This window comes from Pezoporus occidentalis, unplaced genomic scaffold (genome assembly GCF_034315485.1).
Source record: "Pezoporus occidentalis ecotype Australia unplaced genomic scaffold, CSIRO_AGI_Poc_V1 ctg13, whole genome shotgun sequence".
NCBI classification, from domain to species: Eukaryota; Metazoa; Chordata; class Aves; order Psittaciformes; family Psittacidae; genus Pezoporus; species Pezoporus occidentalis.
In genome coordinates this window covers 13,762,836-13,783,968 of record NW_026913103.1, presented here as the reverse complement: position 1 = coordinate 13,783,968, position 21,133 = coordinate 13,762,836, and the positions used below count along the sequence as shown (strand labels likewise).

General features: G+C 37.5%; 1 protein-coding gene across 12 annotated transcripts in view; it reads right to left on the bottom strand.

Moving 5' to 3' along the window:
• LOC134158478 (uncharacterized) overlaps nt 1-21,133 on the bottom strand; it is a 219,732-nt gene that overhangs the window by 178,717 nt on the left and 19,882 nt on the right. The window contains exon 1 of one of the 12 annotated variants that reach the window (XR_009962790.1): nt 7,631-7,906. The exons of the other annotated variants lie outside the window; for them this stretch is intronic. The gene's annotated coding sequence lies outside the window, so the exon portion shown is untranslated. Of the gene's footprint in view, nt 1-7,630; nt 7,907-21,133 lie in introns of those variants that run through there. 12 annotated transcript variants of the gene reach the window in all.

The following is a 21,133-nucleotide window of genomic DNA, read 5'->3' as shown; positions in this document are numbered from 1 at the left end:
AATTCAATTAACTAAAAGATCAGACAGTTCATAAATATGGGGTGGAGAAATATTAGAAAGGGAAAGACAACACATCTGTTTGCTCCTATGGGGGGGAGGGAAGGAGAGACAGAGACATAATCTACTGTTTGTGCAGCATGGAAAGGTTATCCCGGGGTGGAAAAAAAAAAATATAATGTGCCATAAAAACAATGTCTCTGTTGAGTCCATGTTTTTTAGTGCCCAGTACAGTTATGAATTTTAGTTCCAGAATTATCTTTTGAAGGTGTCGTGGTTTAAAACCAGGCAGAGGGCTCTTTCACTCACTTCCCCCCTTCTTTCCCTCCCCCTACCCCCAGAGGGTTGGAGAGGAGAATCGAAAAGAATGCAACTCCTACAGGTTGATATAAGAACAGTTTAGTAACTAAGATATAACAGAGATCACTACTGCTACCACCAGTAATAACAATGATAAAGGAAATAGCAAGGGAAGAGAATACAACACCTCACCACCAGCCGACCAATAACTCGCCCCCCCCAGCCCGACCAAGTTCTGACCAATACCTCCTCCAACCCCGCAGTCCCCCAGCCCTTCCGGCTAACTCCCAGTTACATCCTGGGCATGACGTGCTGTGGTATGGAATACCTCTTTGGCTAGCTTGTGTCAGGTGTCCTGTCTCTGCTTCCTCCCAGCTTCCCCTCCTCCCTGGCAGAGCATGAGGCTCACAAAGTCCTTGGCCAAACCAAAATATCATTGTTATCAGCTCTGTTCCCAGGCCGAAAGTCAAAACACTGCACTGCACCAGCTACCAAGAAGGAGAAACGTGACTGCTACTGCTGAACCCAGGACAGAAGGTATTTTGTATGTGTCCCTTGAGCAGCAGGGCTGAGAGCTCAGAGATAAAGTGGCTGTTCTGGATTAAAGATAATGTGACACAGCTATGCAAGCTGGAAATCAAAATTCAGTAAGACCTGTATAGCTATCCTACTTCAAGGTTCTCTTTAATTGCAGAGTGTGTTCATTCCCAGAAACAAAACTTATGCAAAGGCTCCACTTAAGCCATTTTCAACTGTTAGAATAGTGTGAAATAACCTTAAACCACTCTAGAATGATACCAGAAAATTATTTAACTATGATGGTTATAGGACATTATAGAAAACGAAAAACTTATACCTGGTATTAAGCACTTGCTTCTTTCTGCTCTGATAAAATTGAGAGAAAACCCAGAAAAACTCAAGACAATCTTTTACCCAGGGTAACTTCAATGAACTCCTGACCTTGTTCTAAAAAACTTCCAGAATCCATATTAACCTCAGGGGCAGGAAAGATAAGGCATGGCTCAAAACTTGCTGTTGGTTTAGAAGAACATTTTCCTAGCTTATGCAGAGGCATAAATACTCTTTCAAGCATGTTGAAAGCGTAGTTTGAAGGCTTTAAGATTTCTTTACTGAAGAACCACCAACACTGGTTTTGCTCAGGAAGTTTTCCAAGCTGAAGTCCTCCAAGAGATCTTTTGGAGGTTTTTTAGACAGCAAATTCCAGCTGCCAAACCATATCTCAAACATGCTGTGCTGTAGAGGTTTTACCACTCACTAGGTGGTTATCCCACACTTAATATTGCCCAAATTATGCTATCACTCAGTGGATGATATAATAGATAAATTAAGTGTTCTAAATTACCTAGGCTGCCGTGCTAGCTTCTGTGTGCTTCATAGCTAGTTAGCAATAAGGCTGCAAAAAAATCTTATGAAAAAGATACAGATACCTGTTTGTAACAAAGGGGAGAAAGAACAGCTTCTCCCCTGAGAATTTAAAAAGACAAATTAATGTTACACATTTAATATATATAAAGTTTCAGATACATTTTCTATATGTATGAAAAAGAAGAAACAGAATAAATAGGAGGCACAGCAAAACTGTACAAACAAGGATCATATCAACAATGAGAAAACACGTAAATGACTAAGTCATGCTTTAAATATTTTTAAGGGGCTAGAACAAAATGTCATGAGAACTAACCATCATATCAAAACAATATATTTTCATCAAGCCTAGTAGTCTTAATACCCAGTCTAAGGTGAACAATTTAAGCACTTCAAACAAAATTCTTTCAACAATTAGAACAAGAACCTTCTACCTTCAAAGCCTCTTTCAAGGTTTTGGCTTAAATGTCAACCATGTATTTCTAGAATATCTTTCCTCTTACCTTAGAGTCAACAGATTTTTTGGTCTTCTTTATAGTAAGACTCAATCAACTCAGAGCCAGCTTAACTACTTAGGTTTGCAAATGACTACTTTTCCTTTTTTTTTTTCCTTCCTTTTTTAAGTAACTCAAAAATACTTCTTTCATGTTAATGGTCTTGATAGTATGATACATAACAACAATAAATGATTTCTACATTAGAGTTTTGGGCATTCATTGTTACTGCCAAGCCACTTGTTAGCATTAAGTTTTTATTAAAGATCCATCTATGAATTTTCTTCCCTTCTGTGAAAAACAAAAGATACTTAAATCTTTTTAAGAAGATGATAATATATTGCCCCCCATTTACCAAACAAAAAAACCTGAAACACCTCTTAAAACATTTATTTCTCTTACTTTATTCCACCACCAAGGTGACAAGAGTCAATCATTCCATACAGTTCTGTGTGTGTGCCCCATCCCTGCAAACACTCAGAATCAGCTTGGATGGGGCTCCAAGCAGCCTGATCTAGTTGAAGATGTTCCTGCTCATTGCAGGAAGCTTGGACTAGATGACCTTTAAAGGTCCCTTCCACCCAAACTATGCTACGATTCTATAGCTTCCAGAAAACAGACGCTGTGTGATACTGCAAAAACTGTGATAAACTTCCTAATCATCATTTTGAGAACTTGAACTTATGTAAATCAGAAAGCATTAATTGTTACTTTAAAGAGGAAATAAAAAGAGCAAATTTATTTCCTATTACCATCAGTATGAGGAATGTCAACTCATTGGACATTCCAGGGGAGACCTTTTTTGACATCTAACAAGCAAGGCAATAAAATCATATCCTAAGGCTAATAAAGAACCTGTTATAACTAGTTGCTCAAAACCAAATATATTTAAACATATTGGACTAGAAGCGTAACTTGCATCTGGTCTGATCAATAAATAAGTGTTCCATATACAGAATACTTAAAATGTGATTGAAAAATATCAGAAAGGAGACATCATCCTGAAGATACTGCAGGATATTAGGTGATTACTTAGTACATGAACTGTATCATTTGTCTGTAAGTCAGAAAATGAACTACAGGATATAGTTAACAAAATCAGAAAGTGAATAAGAAAACATGAATGTAAACTGATTCTTCTTTCTATACAAAATACAATGGAAAAATACATTTCAAAAAATAAACTGACTGGGTTTTGAAAAATATTGTAAAATAGAATTAGTAGCTCAGAGTGTTAGGCTGTCTAATTAGCAACAGCAAATGGCTTGCCAAGCCCTTCTTCCCCTAATGAGTTTACCATTATGATGAAGACAAGGACCTAAGATGACCAAAAATGAAAACTATGCGATATGGAACTTTTTAGCAAACAAAGTAATATTTTCTACAAACTTTACCATCGTTAGTAAGAAAATTCCAAACAGAGTATTGCTTTCTTGTACCAAAAAAAGCCCCAGAAAAACAACTGTCATTTTATTTAATAGACTCATTACTATAGATCATTCCCCTGAGAAACATTCTATATAGTCACAAAGCATACCAAAATCTGATTCTTGCCTAAGAGTCATGAAGAGTTGGAAGTGCTTCAGAATCACCTTTAGCTCAACAGTGATTTCTACAGCCAATTAAACAGTGGAATTGATGGACTCTGAGAATGCCATATGCTGCCCTCTGCTGAAAAGATGATCATTATGACTTAAGGTCTTAAGACTGGAAGGCCTGGCAGAAGGGAAAATTGAGTGGAGGATCCTCTGATTTCAGGGATATGGATAATTCCTTTAGGGAGAAAGGAAGACTAAATGCTCACCTGGGCAAAGAAAAATTTCACTGAACATATGGCGGATGTGTATAAATTATCTTGACAAGAACATGAAGTCAGCAAATTAGTTATTATAAATATAACTATTGAGAATTGCATTGATTATATTCATAAATGTCTTTTAAATGGCTATCTGTCAAGTAGTTTAGATCTAAGATGTGACTTACTTTAAAGACATTATAATACAATGAGAAGAGTCTTTCAGAGGGAAAATATTCTTTTCACCCTGTATTTATTGACTGGTGCATGTCGATGTAGATGTGTATGTTTCAGAGTCATTGTGAGAAAGTTAGCAATAATGCTGCTGTTAAATAAATAATAAAACGTTTAGACTCACTGTGGAATACTTTTTACTTTCAGAGACTCATCTTAAAAAGGGAGGGAAGATATATACTGGCCATTTTTCTAATGCTTACTGTATCACAGCAGATACAGATGCACAAAAAGGGAACAAGTGCTAAAGAAAAGTGTAAACTGTACATTAAGTCAAATAACACTATCTTTTAATGTTTCATGGAGCAAAAGTCTGAGAATGGTATAGTCAAAATTGTGAGCTGTAAGTCTATTGCTTTAACAGAAAAGATAATAGGAAGATCCTTAAATATAATCACTTTAGTAATATTTTCTTCTAAGAAGCAATGCAGTGACCCTTCCTTCTAAGGTAACACAGTATTGTGGAACAGTGCCATATAGCAACACAAACACAATTAAATGGTATCTCAGCAGTAGTATAGTCCCATTTCTACTTTTGTCTACAAAATAATATGTACCACCTAGACTAATGTATAAAATGAAGGCTGAAGTGCTGTCATAGACCATGTTTCACAGGATTTTATAAACACTGTTACCCATTTAGCCTAGATTTCCCCTGCTAGATCACTTTTTATTATGACTGTATCACATGAAGTTTTCTTCTGAATATTGTCATCTTTCTGGCACCAAACATACTCCAGTATATGACACTGGAGGTATAATATACACCAGAAATTCACATGTATGTTGTTGTTCATGCATGTTGTTCAGTAGATTTTGAAGTAAACTTACAGAGCATACAATAGCAAAATTTCTGTTTAAATGTTACACTCTATGCCTGTTTCCCACAGATGAAAAGTATTATCTGGTGTTCACTACCAGCATCTTAGCATGTGATCTATCTGCACCCTATCCCAACCTTTCTGTATCTACACAGATACTCTTAGATTTCTATTCATGCTTCTTGTTAAAATATTGTCATTTTTCTGTGATGTTTTGATAGTCAGGGATATTGTTTAATTTTCATATGTAATACTTTAAGAGGATTCTACAACTTGACAATCAAGGGAAAAAATGTTGATGGATTTACCAGCAGCCATTTTTGGAATACTGTCATGTTTGACCATTCTTAGTAATACAGACTTGGTCAGACAGAATGTTAATACATATAATTAGAAGCTTTTACCAACATTATCAACTGATAAAGTTTATAATGGTTATATTAACACAGAAACCAAGCTATTGTTGTTATACAAGTTAATTGTAAAGAACGGTGTATATAAATGTGAGGTTGATGGGGATGAACATCATCATAAATCATGCAACAGCAGGAACTACATAAAATATTCTGGATATTGCTGTGTTACCCATAACTATAAATACCTCAGTACAGTGACGGAAATGAAAATAGGGGAAAGAAGATGGGCTTAAGCCATTTTTGTGCCCTACATCTGATGGCTCCTATAAAATTTCCAGTATTCATTAGAATAGCTGCATGACTGTCTTCATTTATATCCTGCTTCTCAGAAGCTAGGTGAAGCAGATAATAACTAGGGAGCCCCAATCTGTTTCAACTTTGCAGAGGTAGGAAACTGAGGGATGGGCACTCTTTCCTTACAGAAAATTGCATACTAGGTGAGCTTTTTTTACTAGGTTTATCTATTCAAGATTTTATATAGTTAAAGTTATAGCTGTTTGGGCACTTATTTGGAATAGCTTTGGTAAGATATGTTTTATCATATTTCAAATAATAGCAACTATTAACAATCCTTTACATTTGTGTATACACACATTTTAGATAGATAACTTACCCCACATCTTCAAAACATCCTATAACTAGTGAGTTGTAAAAATAAATGTTGCAAGATAAAAAGCAGGCTTCCAAAACTGAAATCTGAAGGCAGATTACTATTACTATTTTTACTGGAAGGAATGACATGTTAGAGTCAGGTTAAAACCCACCTATAGTTTGATGATATCTGTGACTTCCAAAGTGCCATTTGATGGCCTGGCTCTTGGGTGCAGGGGGGGCAGTGACTGGTCAATGTCAACGCTAGGAAGCTACCAGGCTAAGAGATGCTTGGTGATTCAAAAAAGAACACAAGAACAGTCCAAAGGGAAAATGCTTATAGTTCTGGGAGAAACTGAATACAAGAAGCTCCATGGCAGCATTCTCCAAGATGTTCTCAGTATCAGCTATTAGCTCAGACATAGTAGAAATCTTCACACACACCTGAATAAATGGTATCAGGAAGAAAGATATATTAAGAACTGGCATCAGACAGAAGCTGTACAAGAGAACTTTTTCTAAAGTCAAAACAGAATGAGGGTGCTTGCACTTTAAAAACCTACTAGCTCCAGGAAAGTCAACAAGGGTTGCATCCCTTACAAGGAAAGCATCCAGGATAACAGATCTTTTAACAATTGTTTCATAATAAACCCTGCATAAAGCCCTTCTTCTTCACAAAACCTCCAAACAATCAAAAGAGAAAGTAACTAATTTGCTATCTACTAACTGATATTTACCAAAATTTTCTAAATTATTCAATAATAACAGAACTAAGCATGTTATAAAACCTCACTCAGAATTGCTTTGGCACTCAAGAGACTGAAAAACACTAATATGGCATGGATTTTTGAAAGGGGATTTCATAGGAGCCCAGCAGAGAAGCAGGTAAGTAAGAACAATGTCCATTCTAGACAAAGTGCTAATATTCTAAAACAAAATAGTACCAGCGGATAAATTAATAACTATGACATAATAATTTGTATTATAGAAAACTGGGCCTTACGAATCTACTAACTTTTTCTAAAGAAGCAGACGTGTATATAGACCAGAGAGGGTTGAGAGGGTTTGTTTTTTGTTTTGTTTTGCAAGGAGGGGTGGTGGGGTGGGAGGGTTAGGAGGGTGGTGTGGGATATTAAGGGGGAGCATTTCTTTTTTGGGGTGTTGCTTTTTGATGTCTGGCTTTGTTTTGTTCGATTTTGGGTTGTTTGTTTTTTTTCTAATTTCCAGCCTGCACTCAACAACGTTGCTTATCAGAATTCTTGCAATTCCATTCAGAAAAATACCTGTATGTATTAATTATGAGTAAGAAGGAGAAAGCAAAGGTAATGAGGTAGGTTAATCTTGGTTAACAGCCAAAATTCCACTCAGAGAGTCACTCATCTTCCCTTCTCAGTAGGACTGGGGTGAAAACATGAAGATAACCCAGGAATGAGAACACAAGTAGGTTGAGATAAAGACAGGAAGATTGCTTACTAATGAGTGTTGCAGGGGAAACAGACTCAGCTTGCGGGGAAATCAATTTATTGTCCATTGAAATGAAAAAGGAATTACTAATTCAGGTAGTGGAAAACAAAAAGAAAAACATTAAAAAAAAACCACCTTTTCTCCCCACATTTTCAGGACCAACTTCATTACTGTCCTCCAAACTTCTCTGTACCGCAGAGGAGGATGCGAGGTTACTGTCAGCATACAGCAGTTCCTTTTTACTGCTCCTTCTTTCTTTGTTCTAATGTGGGCTCTCCACAATCTGCAGTTCCTGTCAGGAAAATCATCTCTGATGTAGGTTTGCAGGGAGTATCTGCTCCAAGACCTGGAACATCTTCTCCTCCTATGACCTTGGTGTTGCCTTTGCTGTTTCTCGCTCTTTTTGCTTCCTTCTCTCTCCATCTGGTATTTTCTGCCCTATCTTAAATATGCCTTCACTGTAAGAGTGGTGAGGCACTGGAATGGGTTGCCCAGGGAAGGTGTGAATGCTCCGTCCTTGGCCATGTTCAAGGCCAGGCTCGACAGAACCGTGGGTGGCACGGTTTAGTGGGAGGTGTCCCTGCCCATGGCAGGGGAGTTGGAACTAGATGATCTTAAGGTCCTTCCCAACTCTAACTATTCTATGATTCTATGCCACCAGCATGAGGGGCTCAGCTTTGGCCATCTGTGGGGCCATTGCAGAACCTTCTGGAACCAGCTGTGTAGGAATACATTGTCAATTTTCACTGTAAAAGAAAATTTAGAGTCTCACTGGGATTTCTATTGAGACCTGTGCTGTTCAAAAGATTCATAAATGACCTAACACTAAAGAATTACAAAATTTGCTCACTTTGATAATAAAAATAATGATTGTTTCAGAGATCACGATTCTGTGCAACTAGGCAACGAAGAGGCAGAATAAAATTCAGTATAGACAGATGGAAATTGAGAGAACAAAACAAAAAATAATTCTGGCTTTACATACAGAGTGATAGACTCTGAAGCATTACAAATTAATAGCAAGACCTTCAAGTTATAACAGATCACTCCCTGGAAATATCAGGAATATGCTTAATAATAGTCAAAAAAAAGCAAAGAGAAAAATGCAAGTTACTATGAAAGGAATATCAAAACTATAATGCCACAGAATAAATTAGCAACACTGTGTACAATTCTGGTGGTCCTTCTTACCTCAAAAAGAATACAATATAATTGCCAAGGGTACAGAAAAGGGCAAATAATGGATCAAAGTTGATAAAATTTCTGTACAATGACCAGGATTCATTAGCCTTGAAAAGAGATAAGGACATACCAAAGTCCATGTATTAGAAGTGGCATTAAGGAGGTGAACAGGCAAGTATTTTTTACTGTCTCTTCTGAGAAACAAGCAAGGGAAATAGCAAACAGAAGATTAAAAACCAAACAAAAAGAAGATAAACCTTGAAACATCATTAAATTACACCTCTGGGAACAGAATCATAAATGCTACATTTTACTCCAAAAAAAAATCAAAATATTCACGTGGAAACAAAAATCTACCAATGGCTATTAAAAATAAAAACCCCTAATAAGAAAAAAAATCTCCCTAATTCAGGAGATCTCTGAGCTCCAAATCATTTAAGCCTTGAAAGGTATTCCAAGAAAGGATCGCTGCCAGACCATAACACGTACAATTTATTTCCAAAATGTACATCTCGGACATGGAACTATGATTCGATTCAGCGGCTCAAACACAGCCAGTGACATTTCAGACACTGAGGGTATCTGAGACCTGGGGGTGAAAGACATGACGTCAGAGGAAATCTGAGTCCTTCTGGAGTAACAGCTGGAGGCTAGGTTAAATGTGGTCGGGCATTTCAAATAGCACTGGACACCTGTATTTTGGTTATTAAGTCCTACCTTTTATGTTGAAAAAGGTGCCCCGGTCTATAGAGGTCCAAATGCCAGGTATATATCCCTTTCCATTTATAGGAGTTAGCCAGTAAACACACTTACTTTGTATGTCAACATGCTTGTTGGTGCTACAGCCAGTGGAAGTATCTCAGATAATTTATTTTTATTGTCAAAGCCCTGCTTATCAGCAATCTATAGCAGCTGAATTTTACAATGATTATACCCAAATTACATCTGTAGTGATCCATCCATCTCTGCCGTGTGCCACTTACTATATTTATAAGTCCTCTTAGCATTTAATACTTTTCCAAAGATTATGTTTAGAACAGTGAGGTAGTTATTTGCAACAGATGAACATTTCAACTTCAGATATCAGTTACCTTGATAAATTAATAGAATGCTAGGAGGATTGCATATCAAACATTCAAAATAGATTTATATCCACCAATCCAGAAGTAATTCAGCCTCCCTTGTACCTTTAAATAACAGCACTGTGGTGCTTCATGAACATCCACTATTCTTTCCCAGGGAACTCCAGGTTCATTTAATGCTCAGGATGAATCTGCTCTGATAGGAAACCATGACTGTAAGTAGAATTTTTATTTTGTTTGCTGCAGCACCTGGAAATTGTGTAATAAACAACTGCACAATTGAAAAGAAGGTATCATGATCAGAACAAGTGATAGCTTTCCTGGAAAACTTCGATTGTGTCCTTCTGCTGGATGCCTTAACTACACTGATAAGGTAGTTAAACCAACCTTCTCCAAGGCATCATTAATTGTACCCCCATATATCCTGTCCCAACTTACTTCTTAAATATCTTTTGCAGAAATGCTGATAACGCAGCTGCAAATGTAATCCGGAAAAGTTCTACTTTCAACATACAGGAGTTAATACACAGCCTATAAGAAGCCTGAAAAAACCCTAGGTTCTAATTTTTTCAATTTGCATATGTGGAATTATTTTATACGGATAACACCACTCCCTTTCCTCCCTTACTTCTCTATAAGATTGTAAAAATATGCTAATTAAGATTATGAAGACTTGGATAGCAAGTGGCATGAAAATGTAGCAATTCAGTTTTCAGAGCAAAAAATGAGCAACACAGAAAGCACGTTACATCTCAAACAACAGCCCTACAAAGTCAAAATACAGCTGAACTGAGACCTGTATTTAATATATTTATATTTAATCTAAATTGCATAAATTGTGGTATGGGAATTTTTACTGGAATTTGCTTAACTGTGAGGGAATGAAAATGTCAAGAATGCCTGGTCAAGGAAAATTGTAAGAGATGGACAGGAAAAGGAGTTAGGAAAGAGCATGCCAATGGATGTGGATAAACTTAAGATTAGCTGAGCAAAAACTGGAAAAAAGAAACAAAACCAGGACAGAGATAAGCACTCCTATTTTAGTACCTATACTCGGTCAGAAAGCCTCTGCCACATAGATGGTAGGGAGGGAAATTTGCTGAGAAGCCAGACAGGAAATTTGCTGAGAAGATGACAGGAAGTGTGCATGCTTGAAGAGGTCCATGGGTCATGATGAGAAATAGGCCATAACAGGAAGACACAGTAGTGGGTGAGAGATATAAAAGGTTTGGATTGACTGTGATAAGGACCCATGGCTAAGGTGATATGGGTGGAACTGATGTGGACTGGGCAGGAAAGTCCATGCCACACTGGATGCGCCTCCAAAGCCCGAAATGAAAGCCAAGGTTCTGGATGTTTTGTCCTGTGCTGTCCATAAATATCTGTGAAATCCTGCTGGAAAGCATGTTCCTCTCTGTGTAGTGGATGCACTGGCAAATGAAACTCTCATCTTTCTCATCTCTGGTTCTAGTTCCTCACCCTAAAACCAACTTCCAAAAAGTCTTTTTCACAATTACTCTCAATTCCTTACAATTTCCAGTAAGTTTCCCTCACTTTCTTTAAAGTCTGTTTCAGAATATGCTCAGTTATCAACATCAGGCTTACCCAAGCACCAGCAGCCAGGCTACAGCTAGCAATGGCCCAACTGAAAGGAACTGCATTGCAACTCACAATTCCAATGCCCAACAGCTATTCTGGCTCAAAACTGCATTAAGGAGGAAATTTATTCTGAAGCATGTTCAGTAGCTCAGTAGGAACAGCAGAGGGGCTAGCAGTGATGAGACAACTGAATATGTGGGGTTGATGCACAAGGTCTTGTTGGATGTAGGAGATGCAAAGGGAGGAAGTATACACCATTGCCACCTGTTACAATTACCAACTATGAGAGGATCAAAAATGCTTAGTGATGACAGAATATTAGCATTTCAGTTCAAGGAATTCTGCTGACTTACACTGAGCTTACAAAACACAGCTTTTCAAAGGACACTAAATGTTGATGGCAGGGAAGAGGGAATGAAGAACCAAGTGTGGAAGCTTTGGATAGAGACGTTTTCTCCTGGGCAGCCACGTCATATTACTGATATAGAAACTAGTCCCATGTCAAAGCACACAGACAATGAATTATTTAAATGGAAAATAGCATAAATTTTCTTTCTTCTTTTTTTTTTTTTTTAATTTCTCTGAAATGATGGGGCCTTTTTAGCTGTAATGACTATAAGCTAGCTGAGGCAGACACCAGCATGTAAAATTTTGCAACAAATTCTCAGGCAAGTTGTAAATAACTGAAAATAGGCCAATGATGCTACTGGTTCTATAGTATATCGGCCACATTCTTCCGTAAGAAATACTGCTCCTTTGCAAAGACCAAATAATTTGTAACTGGCATATGATTCTGTCTTTTAGAAAGATAACATTTTGCCACAACATACATACATATATACATTTCTAACATTATCTCAAACACCATCCATTTCTAACTTCACTTCAATGCTTGTCTGTACTATTGGCATACACTACAAGGGAAGTTCTCAGAGATGGCATATTTGCACTGCAAAATAAGTTTAAAAGTCCTTAAATTGTATTCTAAATACTAATAAGATCTATCTTTTTAAAAATTAGTAAGTATTCATGGTTCACCAAGAGAAAGAATACAGATGTGAGAATATTTTTTCAAGAAACGGGAAATTCTAATTTTTTAATAGTGATCAGAAAAAAAAACCAAAAACAAACATGTAAAAAAAAAAAAGGAACACAAAGGGAAAAAAAATCCCACCCACAAAAAAACATCACACTAAAAATCTTGCATCATAATTGTCTCAGTGGCCAAGACACTTCAAAGAGAGGTGAGATCTCACAGATCAATGTGATTCTTTGCTCTAGTTAAGGAATAAAGGAGATATTCTGCAGAACTCTGCTGAACTCATGCATCTACTCAGCTTTACATGAAACACTTAAATATACATTCTGGCAGACAGCAAAATCACTTTCTGTCCATGTGATACTCTCGCGGAGAACAGGAAATGAAAGTCTGTCTTTCCCGAAACAAAGAAAGTGAGCCAAGATCTCCCGCATCTGGGCTGAATGCTCTAACCACTGAATTCTCACACAGAATGGATATGGTAACACAACCAGCATTTACATCATCAGACTAATCCTTCCCCTTCTTCCTCAGATTTCTTTAATTTTTCCTGAAAGCTGCTGTTTGGATAAACTAATCCCAAACTGTTATTTGCTTTAAGAAAACCAAAACCAGAGATCCAAGACTGTATTTGAGTAAATAAAAAATGCAGTCTTAGGTCTTTTTTTGAAAATTTAATGTCTCCAAGAATTTGTGTCCTTAAAAGGACTTGGCATCAAGGAAGAATACAATGTCTGATCTAGTATCACCAAAGGTGACAACAGAGCTGTAAACTATAAACACCTATAAACTTACAATACCAGCTGTCAGGCAAAGAGCTCCCTGCAGATTTTGACCATCTGGATAGCTCCAAACTTTTTTTAATCTCGGTCAAAAAAGAATGTGAACAGGGTTGCACAAGCATGGGAATCTCAAGCAAGAACAGAGACACTACTGAGCATCAGCTACTTCACTATTCAAATAATGCATCTAATTTCTGCATCCACAAGTCAAAAAATAACACTGGTGAGTAGCTAAGTATTCACAAAATAACCATCAAAGTACTCAAAAACATGACCTACAAGTGAGAGAATCAAGAAATTTCACCTCCTTAGTATAATTGATAATTAGATTACAGTCTGTAAATATATACATAGGAAGATAAATTTAATTTCAATCTCACAGAGAGAGGCATAACCCAGGGAAAACCCAGAGAAGACAGACAAATTTAGAATTAACAGCATAATTAACAATGAGGAGCCCCTCATTGAAAATTATGGTAGATGCTCCTATCATTGAAGTATGCTTTTTGAAAAACAATGTGAAGGGGATTTTTATCTTTAGAAAGACATGACCTAGTTCAAATGGGAAGAAACTAAGACAGCCATGAGGTCTCTGTTGTACAGTATGCCAGGCTAGATGATCACAGTACTCCCTTCTGGCTTTTTAATCCATGAAACTGTGTACATTTCCATTTCAATGAAACTGCATCTTTCAATGAGCATTTTTTAAAGGAACAGCTTTCCAGTGAGCTCTAGTTATGCCTTGAAGGCATAGAACTGTTTTGGGGGAGGCATGTGAAAAACTTCTGGATACCACAATATGGTGTTACGCTGAATGGGGAAAGCATTCAGTCCTTTCTAAGCTGAAGCTGGGACCAAGAACAGCATACAGTAGAATCTGCTTTGTTTAACAGAGTTCATTTGAAAATTAACTATTTGTAGCATCACCCTGAATCAGTTTATGCATTCAGTTCCATCATTTCATTCATGTGACACTAGCTTGACATAACTTAATTTTAACTTGGTTTTGTTTCCCAGATACTTTCTGTTAAATCACTACAGAAAAGGACATGTAGCGTAAAAGTGTTAGCTCTGGAACATATTTGGATCACGGCTTCTATTTTCCTCAAAAAGGAATTTTTGTTTTGTTTTGTGCACACCACTTGGAGATCTGAACTAGCGTATGACAAATGGATACCACTGGACAAATCATATAATGTATTTCTTACTGCACCAGGACAAATCACTAGAGTAGACATGGCCTTCAGAGACCCTCTGGCTATGGCAATCTAACTAGTCCACTATTTCCCCTCTGTGTTAAACCATCACTCCATAATATTAGAGAGATAATAAAATATTTTTTAAAGATCGACCTCACTATCTTGAAGTTTTAAAGTCACTGATTTTGACAGTTGGCAATAAATTCAAACTAATATGGTTTTGGTAAGGAACACAGAATGTTAATTATTCATATCTATTTCATTTTCTTACAGTAGTTTCCATTTCATTAATGTCTTCCGGTGATTTTTATTACCTTATTGCAGATGTGTAAGGAGTCAGTAAAAAAAAAAAAAAAAAAAGTTAATTCTGACTGCTGACACACAGAAGTAAAATTGCAGATACTTTACATGAATTTATATTTTCTGCAGGTAATACAATAAAATGCACAGACCATCAAGTTCAACGACATCAGTTTAAATGCAATTTCTCAATAACCATAGTGTACAAAGACTTAAAACATAAGCTATCTTAAAGATAGAGAGGATAATCAGAGTAGTATACTACCTTTTGGAAAGATCTCATTATTTTGTGATTTAATCTCTGTCTTCAATTTGTATGTGTGCGTGCACTACAATCACATTTAACCTTGAGAAAATCCTGCGTCTGGTACATGTTTTCAGCAGGGAGTCCTTATACTAGTAAATTTGAAAACCAGCTCTGACTTTACTGTGATGCCAACAACGGCTCATGCAATTATTTGTCTGCTTTTAGCTTAGTGTTTATGAATAACTTCTTATCCAGCTATCAGTTGTTATCTTTTTCTTAATATTTTTCATCATCGTGTCTGTAGAAGTCACTGTGATAGAAAGGGCAACTCATATAGAAAATATCTGCAGTCATGAATAAAGAGTTTGAAAATAATGCTATTTCCTCTTCATTGTTTCATCCAGAATGTTACCTTTCACAGTCTGACCTCAAATGCGTAACAATACCTGATGAGAGCACAAGAATAGCAACAACCACATGTTTCTCCATAATTGCTGTTTGTCAGTCATTTCTTCAGCATTAACAACACTGCAGACAACTCAAGGTCAACCATATCTTATGCTAAGGGACAAAGCCCTTCTTATCAAAAGAAATGGGCAAGCCAACAAAATCTGTTGCCAGCTTCCAGATGAGTGCTTGATTCTGGCTCAGTTTTGTGCCCATGACTAAGGAAAGCAAAGCCACTAGGGAATATTCTGGCAGTATAAACTGGCAATCAAAGCAACTGAAAATATCACTACTAGTATTTTCCCCTTTCATACATGCACAATCAACTCTGTGTGTTTGCATAGTATTTTACCACACAGAGTTAAACTAGTGCCCCAAGATGACCTTCCCTATAAACATGACCTTAACAGTGTTCTACAGGATGTTTATGAAGACAATTCACTATCAATTTCTAGAATGTGTTAAAATGTGTAAAATTACATTAGGCATATTAGCAATTTTCCACCTTTGAACTTACTAAATTCACCATTGAAACTGGTAAGAAATACTAGGACAGAAATAGATTAAATAAGGTGGTGTTACAAATTTGGTTAAGAGCCTTACTAGGCACACAAGGACTGAAAAATTTAGGCAGGTATTGTCTTCGTATATGTGCATGCAAAAGAAACAGAATCAGGAAGAAACCAATTCAGAGAGAGTTTTGCAAAGAAAGTAGCCAGATAACACCAAGCACAAAGATAGCAACAATACATATTAGGGATGTAAGTAGGAATTATCGTTTGCTGTTTTCACCAGGCACTAGATAAAACTGTAGGAAAAAAAGTATTTCTCTTAGGTTCTCTTAAAGGCACTGGGATTTTATTAGTTCTTCATAATTAGGTATGTTTTAACAGAAAATAACAATTTTTAAAACAAATACATGAAATAGCTATCAGCTCAGGTTAGAAAGGCATGAAAGTAGGATATTACTTTGTTAAAAGACAGGAATGCCAGTTTTAAAAGTCTTTACCTTGTTTTTCATGAGAAAAATAGTTTAAAATTTAATACTGAACTACTTATCCTTTCTGTTCAGTAGTAAAGAACAAGATTAATGTATTCCAATCTTTTGATGGAAGATTTTAAAAGAAAGGTTTAGAAGGGTCTAATGCCATGAAGCAATTGGCAAGAACATCAGCTGACCTTAGGCACTGGTTGTTTCATCTCTTTTGGCAACAAAATTGTTTTTCTTCAGCTCCACAATATGACCCCTGTCTCACTGCCAAAGCAGTCCATGACATTAAGAGATGAAATTATGGCGGCAGCAGTTTTTCGGGCATAAAAATGGCAGATTCAACATCATCAGTCTCATAAGAGTAGTGAACTAGGCTGATGGAATTTTCCCTCCAAAATTGTTCAACATCAACCTACCCTTATTCATAAAAATTGAGCAATATTGCTTTTCTGTTGCTAAATGCTATGCAGACCAATTAATTCTAAAACTTGTAAAAATTCACTGGGTTTTTTTTCTAGCTAAATAACTATCGGTAACAAAGACGCATTTCTCAACAGGCAGACATCAACTAATGAAACCTGACACCATGCTAAACACAGTATTATAAATACCCTATGAAGTTTTACAGTGATTGTTTAAGTGATAAGTGTTACAAGCTCTACTTAGTCCCAGTTCTATTTTTAGAATTACGATGTGCATTAACCAATATTGTTTGGACTCCATACAATAGGTTTTAAGTCTTGTCATGATAATAGTCTATAATTAACAGCCAGATAAACTCTCAGCTCCCAGTCTCTTTTGTGTATATTTAAAAAAAGAAAAAAACGACCTTCTGATGGACGAACACCTGGGTATCAAGGTATCATTACAACTTAATAACGTAGCACAACAAATGTGTAACATATAAAATATGTTTATTACACCTGTATATTGTTTCATTTATTGTGAAGTGAGAATCTGCCTAACAGAATCCACACTGTCCAGAGCTATTTGACCACAAATCACTAAAGGTCTTACTGTTATGTGAAAGGGAATATAAATAAACACAAAATAGGAAGGATCAAAAAAGATGACAAGACAAACAGGACAGAAGAAAGATTTAGAGAGAACAAAGACTGAAACAACATTACCTCTAAAATTTCTTGCTTGTATAAAATTTAGTGCTTTGAAGTTTTGTTTATCTACATAGTACTCAGAGAAATACATGCCTAGAACTATGTATTTTGACTATATCTAATCTTTCTGTCACTTCTCTGCTTGGGTCCCCAGTTCACTGCAAACACATGCTTAATTTTAATGTGTATGCGGTTCCAATGAAATTGCAATGAGGTGTTTGGTATATACGTGGTTTTCACGTTAGTCTCTCTGAAAAAATCATCATATCACATCTCTACACAAATATCTCCTACATTGAAGTAATGATTTAGTGTGGGACACTGCAGCACTTATATGCATATATTCAGTAGTTTAATAAATTAACATTAGTATGTTTATATTGTACTGCTAATCAGGTATGAAAAATAGAATATCTTTTCTAAAGAACAATTATGTTTTTAAACACTTTCTAGAATAGGAAAAAACAAAAATCCAAAAGGCTTTTTTTTACAAGTCTCTTTAAACTTCTATGAGAAAATTCCTTCAGAAACAGGTAATGTAACACGGCTGTCCTAGAGTAAGACTAGATACTTGCTCAGCAGGGTGCCAGTTCTGCAAGGGGAGTATAGATTTCTCTATATTGCCTTTTTCACTATTCATTAGAAGTATGTAATACAACTACCTGATGGCATACAGTCCATTCAATATTTCAAATGGGATGAATAGGAAAGCTATAAGGCCCAAAAGTATGATTGAGTGATATGATGCAGGGGTGTGCATTGCACTGCTAAACACTAATAATAAGGTTTAAAGTCCTGTCTAGTCTCCCTTGTAGTTTGTTAAACACAGCTAGGATGTACCAGAATTCTTTCCTTGACTGCCCATTCACAATTACAGCATTAAACGCAGCACAGCTAAAACTATAGGACTAGATAGTTCATCTTCAAATGTTTTGCATTTACAAATTTATTCTACAGCTAGGTAAGAGGCCATATCATTCTAATCATCACTAAAAACAACTTGGTGCTCTTACTGTCTTGTATGCCAGCTGGGCACCAATGAGGAAGCCAACAATGAATTAAGTACTCATGCTTTTCTTCACAATATTTAATTAGGATGTGCTTAAAATATGTACAGCCATATACCTCTCATTATTTAAATAGCCTGCTTTTTCATAGGTGTCAGTGTTTTTTTTAGACACTGAATATAAAGAAAATAATGCGAAATTTGGGGTTCCCAAATATGTATTCCTTTTATCACATTAAAATATTAGATAATTTTTAGTCTGTGGGACTTAGATGTGGGAATACTACTGAATTTATTTGAACATGTATTAACTTTAGCTGATTTATAGGATCACATAATGTTTGAGGTTGGAAGGGACTTCTGGTTACCTAGTCCAACCCCATTGCTCAGGTAGAAGTACCTAGACCCAGTTGCTTAGGACCATGTTCAGACTCCAAGAGTGCAGAATTAACAGCACCCCTGGACAATGTCTGTGCTCAGGCACCCTTATAGTGCTTTTCCTGATGTTCAGAGGGACCCACTTGTTTCAGTTTGTGCTCATCACCTCTAGTCCTGTCACTAGGCACCCCTGAAAAGAGACTGGCTCCTTCTTCATGCCCTCACTTGAGATAATTGCACAATGTCTGTAAGATCCTCCTGAGCCTTCTCCGCTCCAGGATAAACAGTCTCAGTTCTCTCAGTCTTTCCTCATAGCAGAAATGCTCCAGTCCCTTCATCGTCTTAGTGAACCTGCACTGGACTTTGTCCAGTAGCTCCACATCTATCTTGTACTGCAGTACCCAGAACTGTACACGGCATTACAGGTGTGGCCTCACCAGTACTGAATAGAGGGCAAAGATCACCTCATTGGACCTCCTGGCATCACTCTCCTAATGAAGCCCAGAACACCACTGGATCCCTTTGTGGCAAGGGCGCATTGCCATGCCCATGTTCAACTTGATTGCAACCACAACCCCAGGTAACTTTCTGCAGAGCTACTTTTATGCCCCAGGATATAGGGGTTCATGGGATTATTCATCCCCAGATGCAGGATGTATCCCTTGTCCTTGTTGAACTGCATGAAGGTCTTTGTCAGCCTATTTCTCCACCCACGCTGACTACTTCTGATAACCTTTTTCTTCATGTGCCTGGAATTTACTTCCAGGATCTGCTATTGCATCAGTTTCACTGGGATCAAGGAGAGGCTGACTGGTCTGTAGCTCCCTAGGCCCTCCTTGCCTTTCTTGAAGATAGGAGTGGTGTTTGTTTTCTTCCATTATATAGACACTTCTCCCAGTCACCATGATAATTCAAAGACCACTGAGAGGGACCTCACAATGACATCTGTCAGCTCCCTATCTGACATCTGTCATCCCTGTACTTGTGGATTCACACTACCAGGATCCATGGACTTCGGTATGTCCAGTTTGTTTAAGCATTCTCTAACCTGAACCTCTTCCACCAATGGTATGTTTTCCTTGCTCCAGACTTTCCCTGGTCTCTGGGGTCTGCCACATCTGAAGGCCAGACTTGCTAGTAAAAGACTGAGGAAAAAAAGGAATTTAGTACTTGTTCCTCTTCCATGTCCTGGGCCACCAGGGCCTCTGCCCCATTCAGTAGTGGGTCCACATTTTCCCTAGTCTTCCTTTTGCCATTTATGTGCTTACAGAATCCCTTCTTGCAGCTTTTTGTATCCCCTGCCAGCTTCAGTTCCAGGTGGGCTTTGGCTTTCCTGTATCTCTTCATGATTGGCCAGTGTCTCTCTATGCCTGTCAGGTTACCTGTCCCTGTTTCCACTTTCTGTACACTTCCTTTGTAAGCCTGAGCTTTGCAGGAGCTCTTTGCTGATCCATGCAGGTCTGCTGGTATTTCTGCCTGACTTCTTGCTCATTAGAATGGACTGCTCTTGAGCTTGGAGGATGTATTCCTTCAACATCAACCAGTTTTTTTGGGCCCCTCTTTCCTCCAGTCTTATTCCATAGGTCTCTTCCAAACAAATCCTTGAAGAGATTAAAGTCAAGTCTCCTGAAATCCAAGATTATGACCTTGTCTTTTACTCCACTCCCTCCTCTCAGGATCCTGAACTCCACCATCTCATGGTCACTGCAGCCAAGGCTGCCCTCAGCCTTCACGTCCCTAGCAGAGCATCTCTCCTTACTGGCTCCTCTATCATTTGGGTGAGGAAGGTGTCACTGATGCTATTCAGGAACCTCCTGGCTTGGTTTATGTCCCACTGTGTTGCTCTTCCTGTAGATACCAGGGTAGTTGAAGTCCCCAGTTAGGACCAGGGCCTGCAAATGTGAGGCTGTTTCTAGCTTTTTGCAGAAGGCCTCATCCATTTGTCCTTTCTGTAATCCTTACTGAACTGATAAACTCTCAGTCGGCTCATCAGCCATGCCTAAAAGAGCATGCATTCCAGCTGTTTTCTCACATAAAGTTCAATTCCACCTCCTTATCTTCCCTGTCTTTCCATAAGAGCTTGTATTCTTCCACTGCAGTCACGAAAGCCACGCCATCACATCTCAATGATTCCAACAAGATCACAGCCCTGCAACTGCACAGACATCTCTTAATTCCTCATGTTTATTCTCCACATTAGTGTACAGTCACATCAGAAAGGCACCTAAGTCTTTCTCAGCCTTTCTCAGAAAGGGTCTGGGATTTTTT